We start from the raw sequence: 26,442 nt of genomic DNA on the forward strand, positions 1-26,442 counted from the left end.
AGAATGATGAGAAACCCTAGAGGCTAACTACAGCAAACACTCTGGAAATCCCAAAAGACTAGCATGTCTTGCCAGATTTCCTCTTAGACTCCTATGAGACCTGTAATATACATGCTTAGTCATTGCAACAACTTCGAGTTTAAGTTTCATTTATGAAACATAACACATCACCAAAAGCAAGGCATACAGTGTCCACAAGTGATGGAACTCCCAGCACCATCCTTTGCATTTTGTCTGTTGTGACTCATTGTGCCCCCAGCTACTGAAGCATCAACAGCATACATAGAGGTCTGACAGGACCATGCAGCAAAGGAGAGACTAAGTTTACACATCCTGTGCTGCAGCTCCAAGTAAGCAGAGGCCAAGCACTGTTAACTCTTCTTGAAATGGCTTCAGAAACTACCTGATCTGTAAAGGTTCAACACCATCAGCTTGCAGGTGGTAACCAAAACCCAGTAAGTGACATTTAAAACAAACCAGCACAGAAAGTGTTCAATTGTTAGATTAGAACAGTGGTTTTCAACCAGTGTGCCATGGTACCTTGGGGTGCCTTGAATGATGGTCAAGGGTGCCGCGGACAACACTGGCCTCCTTCCCTCCCTCTCCTCTGATGCCCTCGCGTCTCTGCCTCCCAAAGGCTTGCACAGCTGTTTGTTGCAGCAGTGCTGGTTATAAGCTCCCCAGGTGAATGGTGCCTCTGGGGCTGGCCAACGGGTGCTGGTTGTCAGGAGCTGAGGTGACCTTGGAGTAAGGAAGCAAGCAGACTAGGGAGCCCAGCCAGCCGGTCCACCAGCCCTTGCTGTTGGGAATGGACAGACAAGTAGGAGGCTGGGCAGGGAGGCAGGCAGTGCGCTGACCTTTCTTGTGCTTGCTGTGTGCAAGGCCTGCCAGGGAGCCGAGTGCCTGGTGCTGAGCGCCTTTTTGCCATGCAGGACTAGCAGCGCTTGCTGCTGCCTCCCAAGGTAAAGGTGCTGGCCTCACATTCAACTTTGGCCAATCTCTGTTGGGCCACTAAGGCTGGGGGCATCCTCTTCCCAGGCCCCTGTGAGGCAGTGTGAGGAGGCACCTCTCTTTCAGGGGGGGGGGGCAGGCAGCTCAGAGACCAGGGACAGCAGCAGCGGCTGCCTGAAAGACTCCCAAGGAGAGGGGAGAAGAGAGGAGGCTGAGGGAACAGTCCACAAGAGAGTGTTCAAAAAGGGGTGAGGGGTTGCCAGCTCTGCAGGCAAGGGGTGACAAATCTGGGCTCCTAAGCCTCAGAGGTGCCACAGAAAGAATGCAGTTGGTCAAGAGCCATGGACTCAAAAAGGTTGAAAACCTCTGGATTGGAATATCAGAATGAAAGCGAACATCAAACAGTGCATGTCCCTCAACTGGAATGCAGTGTGGGAGTGAAAACTCGATGCAGTTTCAAAGATATAAGCTTCCATTTTAATTCCACTTTATGCAGTGTGTTCCTTCAAAAAGACTGCTGAAACAGACATTTCTTCAAATCAATTGACATTTCTGATTCAAGTTATAGATTTTTCTAACACGCAAAAGCTTTTGGTTGGCTTATTAAATTTTACTCAAAGACCAAGCAAGTCTCAGTGGTACACGTTGTAGTTGCTGAAGTTCAAAAAACCTCATCAGAAGAATTAAGAAGTCTTGCTGTTTTCAAAAGTGTTCTACCTTCATGGAACTCCTGAACCTCAATCATAGAAATTCAGTGCACAGTAGAAGACTTAGAACGCACGCACACTTAACACCAGACTATGGCTGCACGTTGTGATCTTCTCATTAATCCTTGATAAGCTCCAACTGAAAGCACAGGTTTCCCCAAAACATTGGGGGTGGGTGAAAATAGCTGATCTACAGTACAAGTAGTAAACACATGATCCATGGTCTTTCCTTATTCAAAGTTTTATAATAAGTGGAACTGCTCTGCAAACTTGCCTCTTGAGAAGAGGTAAGAATTCTTTTTAAAGAGCATAATTTACTTATCTGGTTCAACCTCTGCCATACATTAAATGCTTGGTGCAGATAATACAAAGGAAGTTTCTGTGATCTGTTGTGTGAAGTGATTTCTTTCAGATTCAAAATGTATAACTACCCATGACTACCAGCGTTAGCAAATCTGTCCAATATCAAGTGAAAGAGAGACAGGGTACCATGCCTCTACCACTCGATTAAAATCTATTCTTTGTATATCGTATTGTTGTTTTATTGCTATGGCCGATGCCTGATGCAAATAAAGATTCATTCATTCATTCATTCTCTACCAATTTCAGATTAACATCTCTTGAAATTCTTTCTTTTCTGTTAGTGAATTTAGGACCATATTCTGGATTTCATGTACTCCAAAGGTTCACCTCACTAGGTTCTTAATGAGATTTCTTCTTAGCTTGCCATAATATTTAAGTTTCTTCAGTTAAACAAATCTGTCACTCCTGATCAAGTCTTTGTATGTTTTAGAATTCTGCATCCCTACCACGTTTTAGAGGGAAGGTCAACAAATCACTTCCCTTTGGAACTGTGTAGTATAAACAAGACAGGAGATGGAGCTGATACATGGCAGAACAATTCCACCAAGGCCAAACATGCAGTAAGTTGCACAGCTAAGGAAATAAAGGATTACACTTCAGTTTGAATGGAAAAGTGCCACCACAATCCATCTTACATCCCAGCATAGCCACAACTAACAATATACAATAATTTTTGGTATTTCAAGCACATTAACAAAACCTTGACAGAAGTTCTAAAATCCAATTCAATTCAGCAAAACCATCTATAGGACTGCCAAAGAGAGGAAGAGGAAGTCCTACTGCACAAGTGGAAGGCGATGTTGGATACATGTTGTTGGCATACATCTGTCTCAGGAGAAAATGGTTACAACCATATGTGGAATTTATATACTGCCCTTCAAAAGCATTTTTCAGGGTGCTGTATACAAAGGTATCAATAATAGAAGACAATCTTACTCGGCTATGAGTGATCACCAAAGAAGAAGAAAAAGTAAACAGACATGCCAATCTAAGAGAATGTCTATCTCCTGACAATTGTACTGTATTCACACAGATCTGGGCAAACAATGAAGCCTGAAATAAATATTTTAAGCTGTTTCACATGGCTGTACAGTTTAGCATAGTGGCACTTTTAGACATTCTCTACATGCAGTAAACTAAGAGGCTAATGCTCTTTACCACAGCCTCTATCCTGCTACAATCACACATATCTTGAGCATTCTGGCCAATGGTCATCTTGGAATAATGTAGTAACAATGGAAACTGAGGGATTTAATAGGAGAGACCTTCAAAAAAGAAGACAGAGCTAATCTCCTCACTGTGAACATTTGTTTGCAAGTTTGCAAGTCACTCCAACAGCCAGATGTGTTAAGCTGGTCAACAAGTATATCAGGTTTTAGCAACTCTACTATTATGACACATCAAATTAAGAGTCTCTGAGACAGAGGGCAAAACTGGCTCTGACAGTGATATTGTAGCTATTAAGCCAAGAAGCCATTTATACAGTATGTAGGAACTCAGAATAAAAGTAGCTAACATGCACAAAATAACCATTACTAATACATGTACAAAAAAAAATCAAGTCAGTTTCCTCAGTCATGGTAACAGCAAGGCCAACATGTATACTTTGGCCCTTCTCTAATGGCCTATGTTGAGAAGCAAATATCAGCTAGAGACAGGGGTGGTTAAATCTTAAGGTGCTAAGATCTGTGGACTTATTTGTACGTTTGAGATAATCATCTGATCAACAACTGGAGCAACTAGTTCTGTAATTTATGCTGTGTATGTACAGGAAAGGAAACTTTTGATAGCTATAATACATTATCAGTCCTAAGTCCCAAGAAAGCACTGGATAATATATAAATATAGCACATTTTATTACGCTCAAAAACACCTGGGACACATCCCCAAATACTTTATTTCTAGCTGTCACAGGATAATTGACATACATCTACCTTCCAGAACCTTAAACAAAGCCTTCAGGTCATATATCCAGTCTGTCAGCATATGGTGAATCAAAACAGGACTACTGGACCTTGCAAAAAGAAAAAACTGGTCTGCCCTCATGCTTATGAATGAGTAATATGTAAACACCAAGTGCTCTCTAGAAGCACTAGCTCCAGCTGAATTGTTTCAGGATGAATTTGACAAACACAGAAAGTTAAATGATTTGATAGATAGCCCAAGATAAGTTGGACACTAGATCTCTAGGTGTCAAATCATAATGCCTTTCAAAGACCCAAAGAAATCTATTAAGCAAAAACTCACATTCCCAAGAGCTGAATACACCATGGGTGATTATGAAATATCTAACCTAGTTTGTTGCCTACAAAAAGAAACAAGGATCAAATGTTCCAGAGGATACACACACAATACAGCAGGAGAATTATGGCTTAATATATTTATTATTATTCATTCTCCTTAGGGATAGCCAAGGACTTTAGGATATTCTCCTGCATGAACCCCATCACTCAATGGCCCTAACTTGCACTCATTTAATTAAAATTTCCTTGTACCTGTTAGATTAGAAGATGTTATAAATGCCACTGGAGATCACGAGTTGTGTGAACTGCCATGCAGAACCAATCTATTTTGCCTTTCTTACTTTAAAGTTAATACTGTATAACAATTACAGTGGGGGACAGAAATGCTACCAAATATCCACTTTACCCAAAAAAATATTTACTAACCTTTACTAACATACTACCATTCCGAGACAGACCTATGAGTGAGGAAGTCCCTGCTTGGAATCTCACCTCTGCCAATGAAGCTTTAGGCAAGCTATGAATTCTCAGCCTCAAGCAATAAAGGGATAACATCTACCTATTGCAAGGATATCAGTATGTGAAATGCTCTGAACGCTCAAGAGCCTTGTACAAATGCTTATCAAATACACATACAGCTACACAGTAACAAATGCATACTACTGCAACATAGAAATATTTGGGAAATCATTCAGCAATGGGAGAAAGTAATCTCTGTATTACATCAATAAGGGATGCATCAAGGAAGAAAATTATTTGCCACAACAGCTAAACAGAACCTCAACATAGAAGCAATATACATTCCAACAACAGATATTGAGATAAATAAGACATTGTCATCACTTTTGTACAATGTTTGCAAGTTTCCACAGGCCTCTGGCTAGTCTCTATAGAAAATACTGAACTAATGAAGTTTGGTCTAATCCAGCAAAACCACAATGAACTAAGATCTAAAACTGATGAAAATGTTAGTGTAGTGAAAAGATATTTGTAGACATGAGCAGTGAACAAGATTTTTAAAATAAAAATAAAAAATCAACAAGCAAACATTAAAAGTTTAACCACTCCTACTTAGTTGAATCACAGAATTGTAGAGTTGGAAGGGGATCATCAGGGTCTAGCCCAACCCCCTGCAATGCAGGAATATTTTGCCCAACATGGGGCTTGAACCCAGGGAACTGAGGTTAAGAGTCTCATGCTCTACCAACTGAGCACTCCTTTCAATAAGCTTTGAAAAATCAAAGTGGGTTTTTGAATCCCTAGTTTTGCAGCCCTCTACACAGAAAGAATATAGAAAGCAATATCAACTCCCATTCCCAAATTTGGTCAGGATTTTGGTATGCAAACAAACTATTTGTTGATGGCTTGGGACAAGTTGCCTCTTCAGCCTCAGATTACACTCTTAAGTAGCATCAACAGATGCAGAATTGTACCATATGTGGTTGCGGGTTTCTGTTACAGCATTGAAATGAAAGAATAACTGGTGCACAGTAATAGTTCTAATGCAGCAAATAAAGCTACCATTTGCATTTGGACAAGAAAAAAGAAGGGGCATGACCACCCCACTAAGGAATTACATTCACTCCACATAAACAACCAGCCATAACCCCATACAAACCAAGGTTAGACTCTGAAGCCTTTCTTAAACGAGTGTTGTTCTGAGATCAGAGGGTACCTTTTAGGAAAAAGAAAATTTCAGGGAATCGCTACCATTTGAAGAGAAGCAGGATTAAACAAAGAAAGTTCAATACTAACCTGGAATCACAGCCAATCCATACTTGGCCTGGTCTACTATCCAAGTCACTGTTCTGGCACCTTTGCCTCACCCTAGTCAGCCAAGGGTAACACCTTCTGGTTTCACAGTCACTCTAATCCACTTATGTCAGACTATTTTAGGGTCTGCAACAAAACCACACAAGTTAGTACTGGGCTTCAGGCGGGCAGAGTTCAAGGTACTGACAGGTATTTTTTGAAAAGACATTCAGGTTGGTATAGCTTTGGACTTTGCTAATCTAGCTCCCCTTGGCTAGGATATTTGTCTTAAATGCAGGACAACTTAGAATACAAGCAAGGAGGTGCACAGTTCACTGATAGGAAGAACATTTTGACATCCTAATCATACCAAAGTGAACTGGCCAAGTAGAACTAAGAAATGCTGTAAACTCAGCACATTACTTTGGCATTTTGTGCATCTAGCAAGCTTTCCATACAATGAAGGAGACAGCAGAAACAAGCTTTCACAGGATGTTTACTTCTACTGTGGTAAAGTAACAGTTTTTAATAATTTTAAGATGACCAGCTTTTGCTCTACATTGTGTACTATTTTCCCCAAAGGCTTGATTTCTTTTCTTTTTTTCAGATTAAATGGTCAGCTTGTGCATCCTTAGGAAGCAAGTTTTCAGAGACAAATATGGCCATATCAACTATATCTACTAAAAATAATCAATTTGTAAAACTGATCATGGATCAGTTTCTTGCCAGAACCATGCCATAAGGTGCCCAACTTTCCTTGCCAGCAATATCTATTCCTACTGAAAAATGAGTAAACTGCACCTATGAAACTATAATGGGACCATCGTGTCATGGATTAACTCATCTGAATCATAGGAAAATATATTTAAAAAGAACTTAGAACTATACTAATACTCCTCAGAGGCTAGGAGCAACATAAGCTAATGCCTGGGTAAGAATTAAATCTGTTCTTGCCCTTTTTGGCTCTCTGGTATAAGAACTACCATAGTGTATATGCAGTTAAAATAAAAGGCTTACTTAATGCAAATGAAATGTGCTATTCAATTTGAGTCATTTGTCCTGACTCAGATAATAGTTTTTCTCATCTGTGTGAACACATCTTGCTTATATCCCAATAATTTTTCTATCCAGGAAAATAGGAATGGAGACTGATGTAGCACATATAAATGGTACTCCAAAGATGCTTGGAACTACCAGGTAAAGGGACAAAGAAGAACACCAATCTTTACCAGACTTCTTATAAGAATAAACTAATATACCACATGAGCTAGCCCAGGCAAAAGAGAGATTTTTGAGTACTGTCCTACACTGGGAAATGGAAGGGCGATTTTATCACAAGTTTACAGGAACAGATGGAATGGGTGCCAAAAGCTCCCACTGTACCAGGACAAAAGGTGTAAGTAGCCCTACACCTTTGAGGAGAGAAGAAACAAGAGAAATTACCTGCCAATTAGGCCAGATCCACACTATTGTACATTAAAAACACATGACTCCCCCCCCCCCAGTCCAGGGAACTAAGGTTTCCTTAATGGTTCTGGGGATTGTACTTCTGTGAGGGAGAAACTACCGTTCCCAGAGTTCTTTGGGAAAAGTCATGTGCTTTCAATCAATGGTGTGGATCTATCCTTAGGTTTTGAAATTAGACCCAAATGAAACCAAGGAGGCTGCAGGTCAAGGCTGCAACTATGAGCATCCTCTGCAATGTTTCCTAATGAATTCAACGGGATGTTGACCAGACTTGTTTTCTTGCATAAACGACGAAGCTCCCTGTCTCAAACCGGAAAATACCGGCTTTCCTCACGAGATGCGACTATAGATTAAATGTCTACTGAGGAGCGGAGGGGATGAAGCCCTACATGAGGCGAGTAGGAAGCGCGTGAAGGGTGATAAGGCCCACAGAGCTGCTTCGGCGGGGGTTGGGGGGTGTTGAGAATTGAGAAGTGCCTCCTAGTAGGCAGAGAGACGTACTCCTTCCCCACTTGGAAGCGAGGTCCCAGTTGACGGAAAGGCCCAGGCAGAAGCGCCCCCCCCTCCCTCCTGACTTCAACCACCGCCGCCCTTTCCCCACGGGGAAAAGCCAGGCCCCATTGTCCCGCCTCAGCTCACACCGCTCTTCCCGTGCCGCCAGAGCGTCTCCCGCCTCGGGCCTTTCCCCAACGGGTCCCCTCCTCCGCAGCCGCCGCTCTCCCGTTCCCCGCCCCAGAACGCGGGTACCTGCTCCGGGACAGAAATGGAGGGGGTGTCAATGCCGTACCCCGTTGCCTCCCGCCGCCGCCATCTTAACAGCAGCCCCTGAGCCTCAGCCCTAGCCAGGTCGCGCGAGAACTCGCCACCGGGTAGGGAGGGAGGAAGAGACGCGATAACTGAGGAAACACAAGAGCCCACGAGAATTGCGGGAGGAGGAGGAGGAGGAGGGCGAAGCGAGTTATGGCGGAAAGTACAGTCTCGCGATACAATGACTGAGAAGGCAGCTTCCTGCGAGACGGGAAAAGAGGAAGTTGAAATCACGCGAGATTTCGGTGACGTTCCCCCTCTGGTGGAGGATGTTACTACTAGGGATGAGGCGGCGGGAAACAGGGCAGAGTTGTTTTCCTATTCTGCCGCAGGTCTGTGACCTCGGAAGGGAGCTACTTAACGAGCGTTTATCGCGATACTTGCCGTGAGAACTGAGGCAAAATATTCCACGCGAGAACCCAAAGAGCCGCGAGAGTTCGAGCAATTCTGGCGGACTAGGTCTCCTCCTACTTTTGCTTATTGGAAACCTCACGAGATTTGGAGAATAAAATCACGCGGGTAGCCGTCCTTTGCTTCTAGTGACGAAACTCCTCAGATACATACATGTCTTCGGTTATGGTTGAGATGTGGAGCCATAAAGGGATATGGAGTTGGGGGAGGGGACTGGGATCTCGAGGAAGCTCCCGCGAGAGCTCGCAGATCTGGTCACGAGATCTGCCTCCCTGAGCTTCAGAGTAATGGGGACGGCTGAGGAGAAATATCACGGGAATGACGTCACGCGGAAGTCCGCAGTGGCTCCTCCTGCGAGGGAAGGGGCTGAGTGGCGCGCGCAGCTCCAGCCACGAAATCTCGCGGGAACAGGGAGCTAAAAGAACGTGACGGATTGTTCAGCAATTCTGCGCACGAGGGAAGGAGCGACGGGTTTTCTTCCGCTCGCGTAATCACGCAGGAAGTGGGCTGAACTCTCGCGAGAGCCTGCTACGCTGTTGTTTTCTGCTTATGGAAGCTGCTTTCGCGGGTGTCGTTGGTGTGAGGGAGGGGGATGGCTCTCCCTTTACGTGCTGTTTTCATGCTATATTGATTTTTATCTGTTTCTAAAAATTTACACAGCGCTTGATTGTGAGAAAGAACCCTCAAAGCGGCTTAAAAAAGATAAAACAGACTAAGACTTAGACAACAGAAAATACTGTATTTTTTGCACCATAACACTCACTTTTTTCCTCCTAAAAAGTAAGGGGAAATGTCTGTGCGTGTTATGGAGGGAATGCCTACGGGTGGCATGCCTACGGATTTTCCTCCTCTAAAAACTGTGCGTGTTATGGTCGGGTGCGTGTTATAGAGCGAAAAATACGGTAATATTCAGAATCCACTGGACTCCAGCAAAACTATACCAGAAGAAAATAACAAGTGCAGACAACTGCTGGGAGTAAAAAAGGGAACTTAGTACATATGATGATAGTTATAAAAAGTAATAAAAAGAAATTGTTATTTAGGGGAATTGAATTCTAAATTATATTCTGGAAATGTGGGAGATTACAAGGGGGGGGGAAATATGGATGTACCGTGCCATATTAGAAGCAAAAAAACTTGTTTTGATGAATTGGAAGATTCCACTGAGCACATGGATTGGTAATATGGACAGACTAGCCACATACGAACAAATTGCATGTCGACGCAAATTAATAATAATAATAATAATAATAATAATAAATTTTATTTATATCCCGCCCTCCCCAGCCGAAGCCGGGCTCAGGGCGGCTAACAACAATAAAACAGTACAAAAGTACAACATAAACAACATTCTAAAATCATTCATTATAAAAATTAATTAATTCAAGCCACTGGCAACCATTGGGCCAGAGCTCTGCGAAGATTGCCGAGGGAGGGAGTCAGGCTGTGCCCTGGCCAAAGGCCTGGTGGAACAGCTCTGTCTTGCAGGCCCTGCGGAAAGATGTCAAGTCCCGCAAGGCCCTGGTCTCTTGTGACAGAGCGTTCCACCAGATCGGAGCCACAGCCGAAAAAGCCCTGGCTCTAGTTGAGGCCAGCCTAACCTCTCTGAGGCCTGGGACCTTCAAGATGTTTTTATTTGAAGACCGTAGGTTTCTCTGTGGGGCATACCAGGAGAGGCGGTCCCGTAGGTACGAGGGTCCTAGGCCATATAGGGCTTTAAAGGTTAAAACCAGCACCTTAAACCTGATCCTGTACTCCACCGGGAGCCAGTGCAGCTGGTATAGCACCGGGTGAATGTGATCTCGCAGCGAAGACCTCGTAAGGAGTCTCGCTGCAGCATTCTGCACCCGCTGGAGTTTCTGGGTCAGTCTCAAGGGCAGCCCCACGTAGAGCGAGTTACAATAATCCAGTCTGGAGGTGACCGTCGCATGGATCACAGTGGCTAGGTCAGGGCGAGAGAGGTAAGGAGCCAACTGCTTAGCTTGGCGGAGATGGAAAAATGCCGCCTTTGTTATAGCTGCAATCTGCGCCTCCATGGAAAGGGAGGTGTCGAAGATTACACCCAAACTCTTAACGGACGGTGCTGGCACTAATTGCGCCCCCGCAAGAGATGGGAGTTGCCCCCCCAATCCCATATCGCCCCGTCCCAGCCACAGGACCTCTGTCTTCGAAGGATTTAGCTTCAACCGGCTCCCACGTAACCATCCAGCCACAGCTTCCAAACATCTGGTCAGTGTGTCTGGGGCCGAGTCAGGATGGCCATCCATCAACAGATAGAGTTGGGTGTCATCGGCATACTGATGACAACCCAGCCCAAAACTCCGAACAAGCTGGGCGAGGGGGCGCATAAAGATGTTAAAAAGCATCGGGGAGAGAATTGCACCCTGAGGTACTCCACACACCAAGGAGTGGCGCGATGACAATTCCCCCCCAAGCGCCACCCTCTGTCCCCGACCAGAGAGAAACGAGCGCAGCCATTGAAGGACTGTGCCCTGGATCCCCACGTCGGCAAGGCGGTGGTCCAGAAGTTCGTGATCGACCATGTCGAAAGCTGCTGATAGATCTAGAAGAATCAGCAGCCCCGACCCGCCTCGATCCAGCTGTCTACGAAGGTCATCTGTTAGGGCGACCAGAGCCGTCTCGGTCCCATGACCAGCGCGGAAGCCGGACTGGAATGGATCCAGAGCCGATGTTTCATCCAGAAACCCACCAAGCTGTTCAGCAACCGCTCTCTCAATCACCTTACCCAGGAACGGAAGATTCGAAACCGGGCGGTAATTGGATAGATCTAAAGGATCTAATGATGTTTTCTTTAAGAGCGGGCGCACCACTGCCTCCTTCAGTTCCCCTGGGAATGTCCCCGTGCCAAGGGACAAATTGATGATATCCCCCAGGAGGGCCCGCACCTCGTCTGGACACGCTCTAATCAGCCAAGACGGGCACGGGTCGAGAGGACAGGTGGTGGGCTTTCCAGCTCGGAGGAGTCTGTCCACATCGGCTGGGGATATCTGGTCGAAGTGGTCCAATACTGGACCCGAGGACAGTCGAGGGGCCTCCAGTTCCTTTATTGTATCCAAATTGGCAGGGAGGTCATGGCGGAGCGACAAGACCTTCTCCGCAAAAAAGCTCGCAAATGCCTCACAGCCGTGTGTCAATTTGTTATTTAAATTTGGCTGTCCCTCAAGGGACGTTAAAGACCTGATTATACTAAATAATTGCGCTGGGCGAGAGCTAGCGGATGCAATGGAGGCCGAGAAGTATGACTTCTTAGCAGCCTTCACCGCCATCTCGTAGGTTTTCATAAAAGCCCTATAAGATGTTCTTGAGGCTCCGTCACGGGCACCCCGCCATACTCGCTCTAGCCGTCTGAGGTCCCGCTTCATTTTCCGGAGCTCCTCGGTAAACCAGGGAGCCCGGTTTCTGCGGGGTCGCAGAGGGCGCTTAGGTGCGATCTCATCGATGGCTGCCAGGAGCTGGGCATTCCAGCCCTCAACAAGCTCAGTCAATGAGTCGCCAGGGGGAGCAAGGTCCCGCAAGGCTTGGCGGAATCTCTCAGGGTCCATCAGCCTCTGCGGGCGAGCCCAAATTGGCTCGCCACCTAAGCAGGGTGGGGGTGGAAAGTCAATCCTGGCTTTCAGAGCGTAGTGATCAGACCATGGCACCTTAATCGAAGGAGACATGATCACATCTATACCGACGCCAAAGATCAAATCCAGCGTGTGGCCTGCTTGATGTGTGGGGCCCGAAACAAACTGGGAGAGCCCTAGTGTCGCCATGGAAGACACCAGGTCCAGAGCCTGTGAGGAGGGAGTGGCATCAGCATGGATGTTGAAGTCCCCCAATACCAATAGGTTAGGGAACTCCAAGGCCCAGCCGGCCACCGCCTCCAATAGGCCTGACAGGGTGGCTGCTGGTGTGCTAGGTGGCCGGTACACCAGCCAGACAGCCAAGCTCTCCTCGGAGCCCCACACTAGGCCAACACATTCGATGCCGGGGATCGATGGCGATGGTAGAGCCCTGAAAGGACAATCTTCCCGGATTAATAATGCCACCCCTCCCCCCCGGCCCACAGTCCGCGACTGGTGGAGGACAGAGAAACCCGGGGGCGCCATCTCTCGTAAGGTAACTGTTGCCCCTTCGCGCACCCAGGTCTCCGTCACACAAGCCAGATCGACCCCCTGCGAGATAAAGAAATCTCGCAGGGTGGCGGTTTTATTGCCTATAGACCTGGCATTGCACAGCACCAGTGACGGAGGTGAGTAATCCTTGCTCACCCTACCCTCGTCCCTCGGGATGGGGCGCAGATTGGAAAGGGTACGAGCGTATCCATATCTCGATCCCCTTCGCCTGTAACATCTGCCCCCACCGCCATACCTCCCTCGCCCCTCCACGGTAGCAATCCCAGGCCTCATAGTGGCCTCCATTGATGGCAATTAATATTATTCTTTCGCAGCCTAGAACAATAAAACCTTAAAACAATAAAAACAAAAAACAAAAACAACCCAGAAAACAATAAAACAATACAAACAAAAACTGCAAAAATTACAAATTCATCAAAATCTAACAAATTCCCCAGCCCACCCAAACATCCATCCCACCCCCATATATAGAATCGAAAGGGAAAGGGAAATATTAAAAACAAAAACAAAACAAAACATGTTAAAAAGAGCTCTGCACTCCTCTGGGTCCTCCTGGGCAGTAGCAGCATCAATGGCAACAACCATCCTTGTGAGGCCCCACCCTGGGCCAGATAGTAAGTGGCAGGAGCAGTCCTTGTGAGGCCTGTCAGGCCCTCCCTAGGCCAGGTGGTAAGTGGCAAGAAGGAGCAGGGCCCTCAGGCACTCACGCAGGAGAGTCTTCCTGGGCAGCAGAGCAGTCCTTGTGAGGCCCCAGGCCCCGCCCCAAGCCAGATGGTAAGTGGCAAGAGCAGGGCCCTCAGGCACTCACCACAGGGGAGTCTTCCTGGGCAGCAGAGCAGTCCTTGTGAGGCCCCAGGCCCCGCCCCAAGCCAGATGGCAAGTGGCAAGAGCAGGGCCCTCAGGCACTCACCACAGGGGAGTCTTCCTGGGCAGCAGAGCAGTCCTTGTGAGGCCCCAGGCCCCGCCCCAGGCCAGATGGTAAGTGGCAAGAGCAGGGCCCTCAGGCACTCACCACAGGGGAGTCTTCCTGGGCAGCAGAGCAGTCCTTGTGAGGCCCCAGGCCCCGCCCCAAGCCAGATGGTAAGTGGCAAGAGCAGGGCCCTCAGGCACTCACCACAGGGGAGTCCTCCTGGGCAGCAGAGCAGTCCTTGTGAGGCCCCAGGCCCCGCCCCAAGCCAGATGGTAAGTGGCAAGAGCAGGGCCCTCAGGCACTCACCACAGGGGAGTCTTCCTGGGCAGCAGAGCAGTCCTTGTGAGGCCCCAGGCCCCGCCCCAAGCCAGATGGTAAGTGGCAAGAGCAGGGCCCTCAGGCACTCACCACAGGGGAGTCCTCCTGGGCAGCAGAGCAGTCCTTGTGAGGCCCCAGGCCCCGCCCCAGGCCAGATGGTAAGTGGCAAGAGCAGGGCCCTCAGGCACTCACCACAGGGGAGTCTTCCTGGGCAGCAGAGCAGTCCTTGTGAGGCCCCAGGCCCCGCCCCAAGCCAGATGGTAAGTGGCAAGAGCAGGGCCCTCAGGCACTCACCACAGGGGAGTCTTCCTGGGCAGCAGAGCAGTCCTTGTGAGGCCCCAGGCCCCGCCCCAAGCCAGATGGTAAGTGGCAAGAGCAGGGCCCTCAGGCACTCACCACAGGGGAGTCCTCCTGGGCAGCAGAGCAGTCCTTGTGAGGCCCCAGGCCCCGCCCCAAGCCAGATGGTAAGTGGCAAGAGCAGGGCCCTCAGGCACTCACCACAGGGGAGTCTTCCTGGGCAGCAGAGCAGTCCTTGTGAGGCCCCAGGCCCCGCCCCAAGCCAGATGGTAAGTGGCAAGAGCAGGGCCCTCAGGCACTCACCACAGGGGAGTCTTCCTGGGCAGCAGAGCAGTCCTTGTGAGGCCCCAGGCCCCGCCCCAAGCCAGATGGTAAGTGGCAAGAGCAGGGCCCTCAGGCACTCACCACAGGGGAGTCCTCCTGGGCAGCAGAGCAGTCCTTGTGAGGCCCCAGGCCCCGCCCCAAGCCAGATGGTAAGTGGCAAGAGCAGGGCCCTCAGGCACTCACCACAGGGGAGTCTTCCTGGGCAGCAGAGCAGTCCTTGTGAGGCCCCAGGCCCCGCCCCAAGCCAGATGGTAAGTGGCAAGAGCAGGGCCCTCAGGCACTCACCACAGGGGAGTCCTCCTGGGCAGCAGAGCAGTCCTTGTGAGGCCCCAGGCCCCGCCCCAGGCCAGATGGTAAGTGGCAAGAGCAGGGCCCTCAGGCACTCACCACAGGGGAGTCTTCCTGGGCAGCAGAGCAGTCCTTGTGAGGCCCCAGGCCCCGCCCCAAGCCAGATGGTAAGTGGCAAGAGCAGGGCCCTCAGGCACTCACCACAGGGGAGTCTTCCTGGGCAGCAGAGCAGTCCTTGTGAGGCCCCAGGCCCCGCCCCAAGCCAGATGGTAAGTGGCAAGAGCAGGGCCCTCAGGCACTCACCACAGGGGAGTCCTCCTGGGCAGCAGAGCAGTCCTTGTGAGGCCCCAGGCCCCGCCCCAAGCCAGATGGTAAGTGGCAAGAGCAGGGCCCTCAGGCACTCACCACAGGGGAGTCTTCCTGGGCAGCAGAGCAGTCCTTGTGAGGCCCCAGGCCCCGCCCCAAGCCAGATGGTAAGTGGCAAGAGCAGGGCCCTCAGGCACTCACCACAGGGGAGTCTTCCTGGGCAGCAGAGCAGTCCTTGTGAGGCCCCAGGCCCCGCCCCAAGCCAGATGGTAAGTGGCAAGAGCAGGGCCCTCAGGCACTCACCACAGGGGAGTCCTCCTGGGCAGCAGAGCAGTCCTTGTGAGGCCCCAGGCCCCGCCCCAAGCCAGATGGTAAGTGGCAAGAGCAGGGCCCTCAGGCACTCACCACAGGGGAGTCCTCCTGGGCAGCAGAGCAGTCCTTGTGAGGCCCCAGGCCCCGCCCCAGGCCAGATGGTAAGTGGCAAGAGCAGGGCCCTCAGGCACTCACCACAGGGGAGTCCTCCTGGGCAGCAGAGCAGTCCTTGTGAGGCCCCAGGCCCCGCCCCAGGCCAAGAATGGATAAATATGAAGAAATCTGGACGGAATATTTAAGTGATAAGGTGGACAGTGGTGGGAAGTGGGGGGGGGGGAATATTGTTGAAAAGTTGTAGTCATAGGTACATCAGTATTCAAAGTTGAATTGTCAAATTGTGTTATTAGTGTTATGGTTTTTGTTGTATGTCTTTTGTGGTGGTTGTTTGTATTGAAAAAATGATTAAATAATTTTTTTTAAAAAAGAAAGAACCCTCAAAGCGGCTTAAAAAAGATAAAACAGTAAAATCGAAAAACCCAACCCAAGGTACAAAAGTTAAAATGCCAAAACAGATTAAAATTACCTCATCTTTCTAAGCCTTTGGGTGGCCTTGTCTAAGCAGGAATGTGTTTTTAGCAGGCACCGAGAAGAGGACAGTGAAGGTGCCTGCTTGATCTCCATAGGCAGGGAGTTCCGAAGTGTTGGTGGTGCCACACTCAAGGGCTGTGTTCTTACAAATGCAGAACGGGTTGTGTGGCATCTGTAATCCAGCTGTGCAGAGCTCCTCTGAGGCCCAGGGCGGGAGTCTTCTTAGAAAAAAAGTTAAAAACTCACACCAGTTTAGCCCTCCCAAGGCCTGGGGCGAGTGTACCTGGCTATTCCGCCAGTCAAAGTGGGCAAGTGGCGTAAGATGAGTCCCAAGTTGTCAAGGGCTTTGGCGCTGTGGTCTAAACCATGGGTAGGCAAAGTAAGGCCTGGGGGCCGGATCCGGCCCAATCACCACCTCAATCTGGCCTGCAGACGGTCCCAGAATCTGTGTTTTTACATGAGTAAAATGTGTCATTTTATTTAAAATGCATCTCTGGGTTATTTGTGGGGCATAGGAATTTGTTAATTATTTTTTCCAAAATATAGTCCGCCGCTCCCCCCCCCCCGCCCCCCAAGGTCTGAGGGACAGTGGATCAGCTCCCTGCTGAAAAAGTTTGCTGACTCCTGGTCTAAACCACTGAGCCTAGGGCTTGCCAATTGGAAGGTCGGCAGTTCAAATGCCCGCTACGGGGTGAGCTCCCGTTGCTCGGTCCCTGCTCCTGCCCACCTAGCAGTTTGAAAGCATGTCTTTTTTTGGGGAAAAAAAATTTTATACAACAAGAAAAAAAACCACACACAAATACCAAATTACACACAAATTACAAAAATAACCATAGACACATAATTTTCTTAGCAAACAATAAAACATCTATTGGTCTTAACACTAAAGACCCAACCTCCCGTCTATTCCATATTTCAAATTCATATTACTTTTTGCCAGTGCACACTTTTATCATAATTAAACTTATTCTCAATAAATCTAATTTCTTATATTACTGAAGTTCCTCGAATGCTGCAACAGAATTTAAACTACTATATTTTTCAGATAATCTTTGAAAACCTCCCATTTTGAAACAAATTCCTGTTTTGATTTATTCTTTATTTTTTCTGATAAACCATCTAATTCGGCATATTCTGTCAGCTTTTGGATCCAGTCTTGTATAGAGGGAATTTCATTACTCTTCCATTTTGCTGCGATCAAAACTCTTGCTGCCGCTGTCACATAAAAAAAAGATACCCTTCCTCTTTTGTGGAATATCCAAATCTGTTATTCCCAGGAGGTAGGCCTCTGGTTTTTTATTGAAAGAGATCTTTAGCATTTTTTGCAGTTCTACATGGATACTCTCCCAGAATACCTGTATTTTCCTACATATCCACCACATATGGTAGAATGTTCCTGATTCACCGCATCTCCAACAATTACTTGACACATTTTTATACATTTTCGAAAGTTTCCATGGTGTAAAATACCATCGATGTTGCATTTTTTGAAAGTTCTCTCTAATCGTGTAACAATTTGTGAATTTCCAATTGATCTTCCATAAATTTTCCCATTGGGCCATGGTTATTGAATGGCCAAAATCCTGGGACCACCTCACCATTGCCACTGTTACCTCCTCCTCCTTGACTGTCCAGTCAAGAAGGGGTCGATAAGTTTTGGAAAGAGTTTTTCTTTTAGAATTTACAAGATCAGATTCGAATCGGGAAATTTCTGTTGAGGACCCCTTTTGTTTGTCAGATTTAAATTTTTCAAATAACTGATGGTATTGGAACCAGTCTGAGATGTGTTCTCTTATTTCCTCAAAGTTTTTTAATTTTATTTGGTTATCTTCATTTTTTAGAAGTGTTTTATATGTTGGCCAGCTTTCCTGAGTATTTTTCCGTTTTACTGCTACGGCTTCTATTGGAGAAGTCCACCACGGGACTGTAGGTTCCATCAGGTCTTTATATTTTTCCCATACAGCAAAGAGTGATTTTCTTATTATATGGTTGGTAAAATTTTTATGAATTTTCGCTTTTCCATATATCAGGTAGGTGTGCCATCCCCAACGGTTGTCAAAACCTTCCAGGTCCAAGAGGTCCGGATCCTGCAACGTGCACCAATCTTTTAGCCAGGTGAAACAGGCTGCCTCATAGTAAAGTTTTAAGTCGGGTAGAGAAAAGCCTCCTCTCTCTTTTATGTCTATTAAGATCAGGTGTTTAATCCTAGGTTTCTTCCCTTCCCACAGGAATTTGGAAATTTCTCTTTGCCATATCCTAAGACAACCTGCTTTGCCCAGTATTGGAATCATTTGAAATAAAAAGATTAATTTTGGAAGCACATTCATCTTTATAATGGAAATCCTACCCAGAAATGTTAATTTTAGTTTACTCCAGGTTAAAAAGTTTTTTTCTAATCTCTAACCAGGTTTTGGTGTAATTATCCTGAAATAAGTTTTTGTTCTTTGGGGTGATCCAAATACCCAAGTATTTCGCTTTTGAGGAGATTTTCAGGCCCAATATTTTTTCTAATTCGTCCTTTTCTTCTGTGGTTACATTTTTAACAAGCATTTTTGTTTTTGTTATATTCAGCTTAAAGCCTGCCACTTCTCCAAATTCTTTAATCAATTCCAGCACTCTTTTCAGACTTTCTATAGGGTTTTCAGTCATAACAAGTAAATCGTCCGCAAAAGCTTTAATTTTATATGTTTTGTTTCCCAGAGTGATACCTTTAACAAGCTGATCCTTTCTTATCTGATTGTTCAAGACTTCCATTACCAAGATAAATATCAGTGGTGACAGTGGGCAGCCCTGTCTGGTTCCCTTGTTTATTTTGCACACCTCAGTAATTCTTCCGTTGATGATCAATTTTGCATATTGTTCCGAATAGATGGCATTTATTCCTTTACAAATATTTTCTCCCAGTCCAATTTCTTCCATTAATTTTTTCATAAATTTCCAGGACACGTTGTCAAAAGCTTTTTCAGCGTCCACCAACATAATAGCTGCTGGTTTATCAATTTTAATATCCAAATATTCTAATACATTAATCACACATCTAATGTTGGATTGCATAAATCGTCCGGGAAGAAATCCGGTTTGATCTTTATGAATTATCTCTTTCGGCACCATTTTTAATCTATTTGCAAGAATGTCTGCGAATATCTTGTAATCGTTATTTAGCAGTGCAATGGGTCTGTAATTGGCCATGTTTGAGGCATCTGTTCCCTGTTTGTGGATAAGAGTAATAAAGCTGTCCTTCCAGGTTTTCGGTAGCTTTCCATTTGCCAGAATATTATTCATTAGGTCTTTCATGGGAAGAAATAATGCTTGTTCTAACTTTTTATAGTAATTAGCTGGGAGACCATCTGGGCCCGGTGTCTTTCCTAATTTTGATCTCTGTATAGCTTGTTGCACCTCCATAGCTGTTATTGGTGAGTTCAAGATTTCAGTTTTTTCCTTAGATTGGTAGTTTATTTTTGCCCAAATAATCAAGGTCTCTGGACCTTCTTTATATAGTTTTCCGAAAAAACTAGCAAAATTTTTACTAATTTCCTTCGGTTCTTGAATCCATTTGTCTTCAATTTTAATTTTATTGATAATTCTATCTTCCTTTTTCTTCTTTAATTGCCAGGCCAGAAGTTTGCCAGGTTTATTTGCAAACTCAAAATTTCTATGTGGCAACCATTTTATCTTCCATTCTATCTCTTCGTTTATTATCATGGAGAATTGTGTCTGTAAAATTTTTATATTTTGCTTAATTAGTTCATCATCTGGTTTTTGGTCAAAGTGCAAGTAGATAAATAGGTACTGCTCCGGTGGGAAGGTAAACTGTGTTTCTGTGCGCTGCTCTGGTTTCACCAGAAGCGGCTTAGTCATGCTGGCCACATGACCCGGAAGCTGTACGCCAGCTCCCTCGGCCTCTAGAGCGAGATGAGCACCGCAACCCCATAGTCGGCCACGACTGGACCTAATGGTCAGGGGTCCCTTTACCTTTATGCTAACAATAACGCTTTGAACTTGGCCCAGCAGCAAATCAGCAACCAGAGCAGATCTCTGAGCACAGATGTTACCTTCTGACAAGGCCTCACTCCTCCTTTTGGGTTTTAATAGATCTTTTATATTTATATACAGTTTTAGTTCTAATAATGTTTAATTGTTTTTGATTATCACCCCCTCCTATGCTTTTAGTTGTTCCTCTTTTATTTGTAGTGCTTATTAGGGAAAATAAGCACTACTTATTAGGGAGCTGGACCATAAAGAAGGCTGATCGCCAAAGAATTGATGCTTTTGAATTATGGTGCTGGAGGAGACTCTTGAGAGTCCCATGGACTGCAAGAAGATCAAACCTATCCATTCTGAAGGAAATCAGCCCTGAGTGCTCACTGGAAGGACAGATCCTGAAGCTGAGGCTCCAATACTTTGGCCACCTCATGAGAAGAGAAGACTCCCTGGAAAAGACCCTGATGTTGGGAAAGATGGAGGGCACAAGGAGAAGGGGACGACAGAGGACGAGATGGTTGGACAGTGTTCTCAAAGCTACAAACATGAGTCTGACCAAACTGCGGGAGGCAGTGGAAGACAGGAGTGCCTGGCGTGCTCTGGTCCATGGAGTCACAAAGAGTCGGACACAACTAAACGACTAAACAACAACAATTAGAGAGAAAGACAGGGTACAAATAAATATCTAATTATCATTCTTTGGATACACTTCATACTGATGCTTAATGATGTGATCCAGAAATGTATCTGCCACGAGTGTGTGCGTTTCCCTTGGCTTCTTTGTTTTCAGTGTGAGCTTCAGTATTTTTATATCCTGAAATGTGGGATATAGGGCAGGATTCACCTGATGAGGCCTGTCAGCAGAAGCCCTATTCAATTATTTCCACTTACTCAGAAGAGGCGTCCCCCCCCTTGCATTCCCACATCCTCCATTCTGTCTGGCAAGCCGAAATGCAAGTTCATGAGGGTGATCATGTTAGTGCAATGTTTAATTCCTTTCATTATTATAATAGTAAGTCCCACTTCCTTGCAATTAATTGCACATGAGGTTGCAGCCTCATGTGCAGCATAATAGAAGCACCTAAAATGTTCTAAGAACTGTACAGAGATTAAAAGATAAGACAGGTTGTACCTGCAGGCTCACTACCTATTTTAGACAAAAGAGAAAAAGCTGCATCTGCCGAAATTCCTTCTAAACAACTGTGAAAATGCAAGATCCCAGCCCCTCTTTTGCATCTGACCAGCCTTTGGATGGAAGAGGCCATGCTGATTTTCCCCGTGTCAAATAGATGGTTAGTGTGATGGAGGGAAGAGAGAAGAGCACACATGAATTTAGAACGATGATCCAATAGGTTATTAAATTTACTCATCTCATGGGGGGTGGCGGCTGTTTCCTGGTTGTTTTTAAGGCTGCAGGCAGACATGAACTGTAGGTAATTTGAGAGACGCTTTGTTTCCCATGGTCAACATACACCTCTTTTCCTATAAAACAGGTTTTATAGGTTTTTCAAACAGTATGAAAACTTGCTTAGCCAGATTACACATCATGTGCAGTCTAAATTGCATATAGACAAAGGCCAAAAAAAGACATGTTCTCAGCAAACTGGTGTAACTTTACCCATGAATGAATTGGACAATAACATTTCTGCGTAGAAATTTTATGGATTGTGTAGCATGCTCTGTAACCGGATTATTTTAGACACCCTCGAAGAAACCTGTAAAAAACATACTAAATGCTATCTGAAGTACTGTCTGGGGGGGAAAGCCCAAATCCATTTTCTCTTTGTTGGGATTCTTTTGTTTGTATTATTGATTGATAATTTTATGTATCAATATTTTTAAAACGAAACAAAAATAGCAAGATATATATATCCAAATATACATCAGTACATGGGGCTGGAGGGAGAAACAGTGTGTTAAAGTGAGTCCAGAGGAGAAGCAATGCAAAATATAGGTGTGTCTTGCATTCTTATACAGAGGAGTCTGATTATACATACTGGCTGAGATCTAAAAACCCACACAATTAGTTCAACCCACCCCGGAGGGTTTGATTTGTTGAAAACAACCTCCCCACTTCACTTGGAAAATATGCTTGGAAACTGGGCATTTCTAAAGCAGATTGTGAAATGACATGATGGGAGGGTGTGCTGTTTGAAGGCGGGGGAGAGTTTTAATGTGTAATGCTTTATCATGTTTTCATATATGTTGGAAGCCACCAAAATGGCTGGGGCAACCCAGTCAGATGGACGTGGTACAAATAAAATGATGATGGTGATTATCATGTTAAAACCCCACTGGCCATGCCCAAGACTTTAGACATGCCTAAATTACGTAGCTCCTTAATGCAGAGCTGCCTGTTACTTTAACATCAACTAAATACACCAGTTATAGAAACGAGAATAACTTTTGTGAGAATAATCTTTGCGGGAAAACCAATAAACAAGCTGTTCCTCTTCTGTGGAATTATTTTAAGTATACAGTATACTTGTGAAATTCCCTTTTAATTCAGAAGAGTAAAAAAAAAAAGTGACTATTTGTGGAGCTTCAGGAGCCAGAGGCAATATATGCAACCATATGAGACCTGTAGGCAGTGGTGGAATCGTGGAGCACAATCTGTCAGGAAGTTCTCTTGCACAAGACCCATGAAAATGAATGCAAACTGTGTCAGAGTATATTTGTTGCAATCTGCCTTGCATAGGAGTAGTTCAATTTCTGTCTGAGGTTAGGGGCACCATTTTTTTAAAAGATACCAAAAGTTATTTCTATTACCAGGACAGAATGGAAGCCTTCCATCTAATTAAACGGAATAGGAAAATATTCTACTTTTCCTAGTTCCTTTAATTTAATCAAGCCTGATTCTGTGGAGTTTTGTTCTTTTGACTTGCCTTGATCCTTTGGGGTATGGCAGGCTATGAATATTGTGCTTATGCATGCTTAAAGTCGCAATTCTATACAAACCTACACAGGAGAAAGTCCCACTGAACTCAAGGAGACTTGACTTCTGAGCAGATGTACATAGGCATTCACTGTCAGGATTGTGATGCTGTCAGGGTTACACTTTGGGGCGGAAGTCCAGGGCTCTGCTCAACAGAATGAGAGGAAGAACTGCCCACAGGAGGACTGGCTTACCACATTTTGAAGTAATACACACATTGCCATCAAAAGCACCTTTGAGTCCAGAGTGGAAAAGCACCCAGCTGCACCACTGACCTCTCAGCAAATAAAAAACACCAGCTATGTAGCCAAGCTACAAACCCTGGTAAAGCAACCCTCCCAGTGTTAAGAAAAGGGATTTGTGCCTTCAACACACATGCCATGGGTTGCCATATTTCAAACAGTGAAAATCCGGACAGAAAAGTTGTCAAGCTTTTTTAGTTTTGCCCAAAGTTGAGCTTTTGGGGGACAAAAATGCAAAATAAAAATATGGTGTTTTTGAGCTATTTTTATGGGAAATTGCCAAAAACGGCACTGCTGACATGGATTGCCATACGTCCAGATTTTCCTGGACATTTCTACGATTTCCACCCAGATACTGCTGCCGAATGCAGTATTCCGTAACCTAACTTCATCCCATGCATGTTTGTTCAGAAGGAAAACCTGATGGTGTTCACTGGGAGTGCACAATTTGCTACATTAATTTGAAGCTTTTTCTTATCCTGATGTTCAGCAGAGAAGTCTCCAGAAGCAACTCTACAGGCATCAGTGATATGACAGCCTCTCCCCTCTGGTGTACAACCTAAAAAACAGACACAAAAGGAAAGAGATACTGGAAGGGAGGAGGGGAAGAGCAAGCTCAAGGGACAAGAGTGATCCGTTCATATGTAGAAGCCATGAGGAGGCCCCAGATAGAGTTGCTTCTGAATAACCCCTTGAAGCTAAAGCAGAAGGCAAAGAATCTTCCTTCTCCAAGCTCTCTAAATTGTACTTTTGGTGTGATGCAGTGGGGTGGGGGGTGGGAATGGCATTACAGTGGTACCTTGGTTTGCAACCATTTTGGATTACAACCATGTCAAACCCTGAAGTGTGTGTCCTTTTTTTTTTATTACAACCCATTTTTTTATTATTACACCCCCCTTTTTTTTTGAGGGCCCATTGGCAAAAGCGCATCTTGGGTTACAACCTGTTTTGGTTTACAACCGGACCTCCGGAACAGATTATGGTTGTAAACCAAGGTATCACTACCTTTCTGCCGTTCATGCCAGGAAAAAGCAGAGCACACCTCCCATGTTCTACCACTTGCCCCAAGCGTTGCATCTGTGCGGGAGCTGGAGAGTTCACAAGTTCCAATGAGGTCTCACCACCACCCATCCTAATTAATACCATACAATGCCTGGCCTTGCTTGACTTGTAGGAGCTGCTTTTAAAATGAGGGGGCTGGGCTGGGGGTTACAATATCTCACCTCGGGCCAGTAGGGGGCAACAGACACCATCTGAACCAGGGAATACAAAATGTGAGCATCCTTTCCCTTCTCTATCCTGTATGCACTTCAACAGTATTTTGTGTTTTAGGACGAGTGTGTGAAGGGACCAAGAAACAGCAAATGTATTTACATGCATCATTGCAGAGGTGAACCAGGCTGTGATCCTGTAGCCACTATCCTAGAAGTAAGCTCCATTGATTAAAATGGGACTTAACTTCAGAAAATATATGTATAGGATTGAACAGTCCGTCAACTGTTTGAAGTTGGGTGTTTTATTAATATAATAATATCAACAGTATAATATCTCGTATAAAGAGATTATGATATTCAGAGACCCATGAATGCAGATGCCATTGCATTATGACCCGGGGGTGGGTATGAGCCCCATGTAATTCGGAGACACTACTTGCAAATATTCTGTGACCCAAAACAATGAGTGAGTGAAACACAGAAAAATCTCAGAGCATCATGGCATTGCAAGGCCATAGGAGAGCCCTGTTTCCACCATACCTACTCTTATAATGTTGTTACTCCACAACTGTAATTATCAATGAAGGTAGTGTCTCACAAAAACACCAGACCACAGAGAGTTTTGTCCCAGAGGGCAGCTCCAAAATACAAGTTTATAATGCTCAAGTCACTAAGACTCCATTTGCACTATACATTTAAAGCAGTATCATACCACTTTAAGCAAGCACATCTTCCACCATAAAATCCTGGAAAATGTAGCTTGGTTAAGCATGTTGAGTGTTGTTAGAATAAAAAAATGTAGGGTTGGGTGGGACGCCAGGGGCCATTTACTCCAACTTGCTGCAATGCAGAAATCTCAGTTAAAACATCCGTGACAGGTGGCCACTTGTTTTTGAGAAACCCATGCCAGGTCTTAGTAATCACAGCATCCTTTTCTAAGTGCTCACAGACTCTGTTGGAAGACCTTTCCTGGTATCGATATCAAGCTCACTGGTCAGTAGTTGCCTTGGTCTTCTTTCTTCCCCGTATGCAGGAACCTCACCTGTTCTCCAAGACTTCTCAGAGATTATAGGCAGAGGCTTTGAGATTATACCCACAAGGTCCTTTAGTATCATTGGATGCAGCTCATCAGGCCCTGGAGATTTTAATTCATTTAAAGTTAGGAAACCTTTGGTCCCATCACAGAGCTACAATTCTCAGAGTGGTTTAACAGCAAGCTCTGGGAATTCCCTGTGAGGGCCTAGAGGTCTCCTAACAATGCTCAGCACCTTTCTCTGAAGAAGGCATCAAGGACAAATTTCTGATTGTCCATCTATTAATAGCAGTCCAGTAGAGAATGAGAAAAGATTGAAAGTTGCAAGGTGAAACCTTATAATACTGGTTTCACAAGGTGTTGTAATTAGCTTTTATGGGGGAAAATGACACACAAATTAAGAGTTCTTCATGGTGTTTCAAAAACTGACAAACGTATTTCAGCTTTGAATACCTATATTACACATGCCAACAAATATATTAAAAAAACAAACCCTCATTATTCTATTTGTTTCTAGTATATTGCAGAGATAATTTGCTTTCACATCTCAAGTCCCCTCCTCTATGTGGTTTCATTTATTTTGGTTTGCTGTTGGTCTTTTTCACCTGGTTCTGAGCCACTTGGGTTTGGGGGAGGTATGTTTGTTCTCTCGGGACGCGGGTTGCACTGTGGTGTAAACCACTGAGCCTTGGGCTTGCCGATCGATCGGAAGGTCATGGTTCAAATCCCCGCGATGGAGTGAGCTCCCTTTGTTCGGTCCCAGCTCCTGCCAACCTAGCAGTTCGAAAGCATGCCAAAAAGTGCAAGTAGATAAATAGGTATCGCTCCGGCAGGAAGCTAAATGGTGTTTCTGT

At 45.5% G+C, this 26,442-nt stretch overlaps 1 protein-coding gene across 2 annotated transcripts in view; it reads right to left on the minus strand.

Annotated features, from left to right (window-relative positions):
* HUWE1 (HECT, UBA and WWE domain containing E3 ubiquitin protein ligase 1) overlaps window positions 1-8,589 on the minus strand; it is a 99,554-nt gene extending 90,965 nt beyond the window's left edge. Inside the window, exons 1-2 of one of the 2 annotated variants that reach the window (XM_081175634.1) lie at window positions 8,231-8,589; window positions 6,020-6,163 (exon numbers count right to left, since the gene is read on the minus strand). The gene's annotated coding sequence lies outside the window, so the exon portion shown is untranslated. The remainder of the gene's footprint in view (window positions 1-6,019; window positions 6,164-8,230) is intronic. The other variant, XM_081175635.1, reaches the window with a different exon arrangement.
* Between the last annotated feature and the right edge of the window lie 17,853 nt (window positions 8,590-26,442).

The sequence above is a fragment of the Podarcis bocagei genome (genome assembly GCF_964188305.1).
Source record: "Podarcis bocagei genome assembly, chromosome: 17".
NCBI lineage: Eukaryota > Metazoa > Chordata > Lepidosauria > Squamata > Lacertidae > Podarcis > Podarcis bocagei.